This window comes from Vombatus ursinus, unplaced genomic scaffold (genome assembly GCF_900497805.2).
Source record: "Vombatus ursinus unplaced genomic scaffold, bare-nosed wombat genome assembly UNPS02014810.1, whole genome shotgun sequence".
NCBI lineage: Eukaryota > Metazoa > Chordata > Mammalia > Diprotodontia > Vombatidae > Vombatus > Vombatus ursinus.
In genome coordinates this window covers 8,919,371-8,926,103 of record NW_020954588.1, presented here as the reverse complement: position 1 = coordinate 8,926,103, position 6,733 = coordinate 8,919,371, and positions in this window count along the sequence as shown.

The following is a 6,733-nucleotide window of genomic DNA, read 5'->3' as shown; positions in this document are numbered from 1 at the left end:
TAACCTCTCTCAGCCTCAATTTTTCCATCTGTAAAATGGGGATAATAATAACACCTACCTCCCAGGGTTGTTATGAAGATCAGATCAGATAATATTTTTAATATGCTTAACACAGTACCTGATATATGGACACTATATAAATGTTAGCTATTTTTAAAGTTCATTTCTTAGGTACTTGACCTTTCCATTTAATCAATCCATCAATAAGTAATTTATTAAGCACCTACTAGATCCCAGGCACCATGCTAGGTGCTATGGTTTCAAAGACAAAAATTAAACAGTTCTTGTCCTCAAGGAGCTTATATTCTTTTGAGTGAGAAAATGTATACATTCTAAGGGTTTATACCATAGACACAATAGATACATGTTACTTGGTGGAGGGGGCATCTAGCAGATGAGAGGCAGATCAGGAAGGTTCTTGTTTAATAAATAAGGGACATTTGAGATGAGCTTTGAAATGAACTAGGAATTCTAAGAGGCTGGGGTGAGGAAGCAGTTCAGGCATGAGGAATAATGCATGTGAGTACTGTTGGGTTCAGGATCCAAATTAGGTGTTCTTAACCTTTTATATGTCATGGATCCCTTGGGCAGTCTGGTGGAGCTCAATACTACTGTGGTTTTACCTACATTGTTTTAGCTGTGAATATCACCTACATTCATGATTGAATATGCACATTCATCCCCATTGGAAGATGGAGTAGAGGGGAAAGACTGGAGACAGGAGATCTAATTAGGGAGTCAGTACAATAGCCCAGGTGAGAGTCAATGAGGGCACAAATTAAGACCTGTGAGTAGAGAGAAGGGGCTGGGTGCAGAACATGTTCTCTTTGCATCTCATTTGTCAGTTCAGATAAAAAATCTTCTGTCAATACTTCTCTATTCTACTTGGGGTTTATTGTATTTCTGCTCAGCCAATGAAATTATTACTCATAAAAGAAAATAATTGGGAACAATGAAGGATGACCTTAAAACCTATTAGTTCAAATTAAATAGATAATTCTATTGATTTAAAATGCATTTGCAACAGAAATATGCTGTGTATGAATGGGTACTATGCACCTTCATATATGTCATGTGCATTGTTAAAATGGAACTTTGAAATAGAAATTATAGATATGACAGAAACCATTTCAAGGTGGCATTTAAAAGCAAATCATGTTTACTTGTCACTGTTCATTTAGTTGGGTTTTTTTTTTGGTTTCTTTTATTTTGTTTTTCACTTTTATTCACACTAGAGCCGAGTGGCATGAATTAAAGTCTTATTCTGAATCCTCATTGTGGTGTGGAACTGTGACTAGAATCTCCATGGCTATAATATGAGAATGAAAGCTCTAGTCCCATAAAGTCAGAAGGTCTTTGTATAGAGGCTTGGCAATAGCTGTGTCTTTTGCTCAAGGATCAGCCTAAGTTCTGAGAGGTTCATCAGCAGATATTTGACTATCAGGTAATACACACACACACACACACACACACACACACACACATATACATACATATATATCTATATACACACATATATATGTTTTGGTCACAGAAAGTCAAAAGAATGGCAACCAACTAAGATTGTATAATTCACTTACCCAACTTCCTTCAAAACCACTAAGGCTCTGTGATTTCACTGGTGTGGGTATTCCTCCTAACAGTATAACTTTAGACCCTTCTATCCCTTGGCAAACAGTCTTCATGAGTAGCTATGGCAGAGGGGGAAAAACATTACCTGGTAGTATAAAAATTTGCTTTTTCCTCCTCTACCCAAATGAATGGTGGTCTTTAAGGGAATGAATGGCTGAGGATTTGAAGAAATACAGTACCCTCCTCTTTTCCTGTATTCATTTTAGGTCAGGTCATTAACTGCTTAGCAGAGAGACTGTTGAAAACCTTAGACGATTTAAATAATCCAAGCCAGTTGATGGAGAGATTCTTAAATATTTAGGAGAGCTAATTAGGACGATATCAGGGTGCTTTGTTAGTTCCTGAGCAAGTGACAATATTTCCTCAAGTGAAAGTTATCCCTTCCAGGAATCAGAGTGGAAGAAAAGACACTATATTTGTCATCACATTGTCTGAAACTTAGCTTCACTGCTTTTTTTTTCCCCTTAAAAAAAGCATGAAACAAAGGTTCATGAGAAACCTTGAAGAGTAAGAGATTATCACCAGGAAATGCATACAGGAAGAGAAGATGGGCTGTTTCTTTCTGTGGGTGATAAGTAGACAGCCAGAGGGTTCCACCCATGAGAACCTTTACAGGGTCAGGAGAAAGAGAGGAAGGCCTGTTATGAATTGGATAGACCCATCCTTTGGTGAATTTGGGGGAGGAAGTGGACAAGAGTGGCACAGAATGGGGAGGCATGGATGGAGGTTCATCTACACTGTTGGAGGGGGCTCCCAAATTGATAAGATCCTGGATCCATTTGAGTCATCAAATGCTTAAGAGTATCTCTGAATCTGGGTTGCATCAGAGGAACTTTCTTAAAGCTTGCGAGAAAAGAGGATATAGATTGCTAAACAATCTTTGGTGAAGTCAGAGGTCAACCAGAGTAGTGGCAAAGGACATTAAGTGCAGTGAGAGGAAGTTCTTTGGGTGCCACTGCATCAGCAGGGCTGAGATGCTGGGAGATCTCATGAGGTTCCCCTCTGGGGTAAAGACTACACCCATGACAGAGAGAGTTCTGTCTCAATAAATAATTTTTGTAATTGAAACATAAATCTTATACAATTATAGTGACAAAGCTTGACCACAAAAAAGAGACTTGAGAATTTACTTCCCTTTCTTCTTTACAAAGATGGTATAGTATAGATGGGGAAAACTACATGTGATATTGAATTTGGTTGATATGGTGGCTTATTTTTCTTCTTTCTTTTAACTTTGCAAAGGTAAGTTTTGGGAAAAGGAAAATTATGTATTGATTGGGGTGCTTGGGTGCTTGTACTCAGACCCCAATTCCAAGACCATATTTCTCCCTGGCCTCAAAACACTATCCCTGACAATTTTCTCCCCAGTCCAAGGACCCTATCTCCAGCAGTAACTCATGAGTGGGCCCAGTGAGGCAAACTATCTCTCCCTGTTACAAGAACAAGCTGACCTCTATAGAATTTCCCTTGTAATCAAAATTGTCATGTACTGATTCCCACAGTTATCGTATGGGATCCAGAGGTCAAGTTAGAGACATCAACTCCCAAAGCTATCTTGTTACATACATCACAGACCAAAAATACACCCCTTAGGAACCACCTTCCCCAGTTTCCAGTAGTGAATGACTCCTGTGACCAAGGTTGTATGTTATCACCTAATTAGCATACTTGGCTCATAATCCACTACTTTTCCTATATAAGCTTTAGCATCATTCCTGTTGGATAGCAGAATTCCTTAAGGACCTCTGCCCACTGTATAGCATAACAATAAACTTTTGCCAACTCGACTTAAAGAATAAAGAACTTAAAGATGACCCCATCCTATACTCTGGTCTTTGAGGGAACTCAATCTCTCAGACCACAACAATATCAATACAATTTTTACAAGAAAATAAAATTATTCTTGTCCTTAAATGGACATTCTGGTTTAATGAACACACACATACACATACACACACAGCAGATTTGGAGTCTAAAGACCTCTTGCTACACTTAATTTCCTTTGTCACTACTCTGTTACGATCTCAAAAATATAATTTAGGCATTCTTTGACTCAGTTTGCTCATCTCTAAAATGGATATTTGACTGAATAAGGCACCTTCTTTCCTTAAGGACAATTAGATAGTATAATGGCTATAATATTATACTTGGAATTAGGAAGAACTGAGTTTAATTCCTGCCTCCAAAATCCTGCCTGTGTGCTCCTGGACAAGTCACTCAAGTCTCACTTGCCTCTTCTGTAAAATGGGAAAAGTAGTAGTAGCTACCTCTGAATTATTGTGAGGATCAAATAAGATGATGTCTGTAAGCCCTTTACAAACGTTCAAGTGCTATGTGCATATTAGCTGTGACTATTATATTTACATTGAGTCTGGAGAGGGAGTACTCATCATCTCCAACAGTATCAAGCTCTAGAATAAGAATGGAGATTGAGAATTCTGAGACTCTGATGCATGTCCACATTGATGTACTATGTAAAACATGGGAAAGACATGTGAACTCCTTCAAACTGAAATAAACAGAACCAGGAAGATCATGTGTACAATAAGGTAAAAAGGAAAAAAAGCACAACAAAACTGAGTATTGGGTTATTATAATAACTAAACTTGGATCTGACAAAGAAATGAAATGTACCTTCCCTCTCTTCATTGCAAAGGTAAAGGGACCATGAGCATATAATTAGACTCAGTTTATGAGTTGGTTAGTTTTGTTATTAGTTTTGAACTGCTGGGTTCCCCCCCCTTTCTTGTTGTCGCAGGGGGTATTTATGTATATTTATACACACATACACACATGCATACATATACATATTATATATATGTATATATGTATGTATACAACCCCTACCCTATTCATAGACTTCTCCCCATATATGTGTGTATACATATATATTTGGAAATTTAGGTGATATAAAATAAAATATTAACATAAAATTTTAAAGTATTATGAACTGTGTGTTTATAAATGGACAGTATCAATATCCTGGTTGATGCTATGTATGCATTTTTTGATGATTCTCCAATATAAGTCAGTCAATAGGCATTCATTAAACACTTATTATGGGTTAGACAAGGGCTAAATAATGGTGAGCCTCTCCATAATTATCTTGGCTGATCCTTGGTTTGCAAAGATATGATTTATTGGCCCAGTGTTCTAACTTCACAAAACTTTATAGACCCCAATTCTGCCACCAAACGTAATAGCTACCATACCTAGCTTGGTGTCAGCTAAAAATTTGCTAAGCACATTATCTATGGCTTTATCCAAGTAATTGATGAAAATGTTTCTCATGGGGTAAAATAGTGATCCCTAAGGCACTCCATTAACCAACTCGTTCCAAGTTACATTGAACCATTAAGGACTACGCTTTACGTCTAACCATTCCATCAATTCTGTGCCCACTTCTCTCCTGTCCAACCTATGTTCATTCACCTTGTCCACAAGGAGAGAACGAGAGACTTTTTCAAATGCTTTGTCAACATTTAAGTGAACTTACCTACAACATTGCCTTGACAAAAACGAAATTAGGTTGTTAAATTAAATTAAATTAAAAACAACTTGTTTTTAATGAAGTCATGAAGGCTCTTATGATCACTGCTTGTCTCAGCCCTGGTCCCTGCAATAATTATTCACAGTGCTACTTTGTCTAACTTTGAGTTACCCTGTTGCTTTTGCATAAGTTAAATTTCATACAACTTTTGTCTCTGCATCTAACTCTCCAGACTGACCCAGCATGTCTCAGATGCCTTCTCACCCTGGAACATCTCTCCACCCTATGGTCAATTTCTCTCATTGGAGAATTCCTCCTGGAACCTTCGTTTTGAGGAAGGGGCCAGGTCAGACATCCTTCATCCCTGTCCCGATTCTGCTTCAGACTCTCCAGATCTCACCTCCACGCCCTGCGTCAGTACCTTTGACCTCCCCTCCTTTTCAGCTCCTTTTTCTATGTTGTCTTCCCCCTTAGACTTTAAGCCACTTGAGGGCAGAGACTCTTAAACTTGTATTTGTATTCCCGCTGTTTAACACAGTGCTTGACACCTAGAATGCATTTAATAAATGCTTGGTGCCTGACTGATAAAGTTTCCCAGAGCCCTCTTGCACTATCTCAGTGATAACTTGAATGCCAACTTTGCTTCTTTGCATTAAGATGTCTAGTTCACTTTACTTGTAACCCATACTTTGTGTATTTGTGTACAGACATCTGAGATTGGCTCCTTTATTGGATTGTATCCATTTCTGTTATTCTTCTGTTTACACTGCAGTCAGAGCTGTCACTAGGGATTTTTGCATCTGGAGCAAGGGATGGGGGAGGAATCTTACTAGGCATGTGGTCATAGGAATGGGGGAAGGGAGGATGTTCCAAGATATCTTTATGTTTCTATGCTTCTGGGAAGTGGTGAAGATGGTGGTCCATCTTGGGGAGAAATCCTGCCCCAGGATGAGGCTGCTGTCCCCACTGGATAGAGGAGGAACTAGAAAGAAAGGTAGCTCTGGATGGAACTGTGTATTTCTTCTAAATGACCTGACCCCTGAGGAGACAAAGAATACCATAGTGCAATACCATAGCCCGTGCTATGGAGGACAGGGTCAGGAAGGGGAGAAGGTGATGAAGGAGAGCAAGTTTGTTCCATGTGCATTCTCCAAACTGAGGGGTGAGTTGGTCAAAGCAAGTCCTTATGCCTTCCTCATCAGAGGCAGATCAGGGTAAGGGGAACCCCCAAGATGCTGCTGTGCCCTCCAGACTTCCTATTCTGAGGCAAAGTCTTAGTCATGGCTCTAATTATATCTTCTCTCTGGAGTAGCTTGATCGGTGTGTATAGATAGGCAATTCTTTCTTTGCCCCTTCCATTTCAGTTTAGAGTCCTGTTGGTTAATTTGCAAGACTTCAGGCAGATATATGCATGGCTAGAGGCCTGTCTTCCCTACTTCAAGTCCAACCCATTCATCTTTCTTCCTTCTAACCTTCTCTGACTCAAGCCAAGAATTCAGCTATTTAATTAAAGACAATAATTGGAATAAATCTATATTATCTATGGAATAGGGACAAGCCCATTGAACATCTGCTCTGGCTCCATGGGGATGAACATATGTGCTCTGGCCT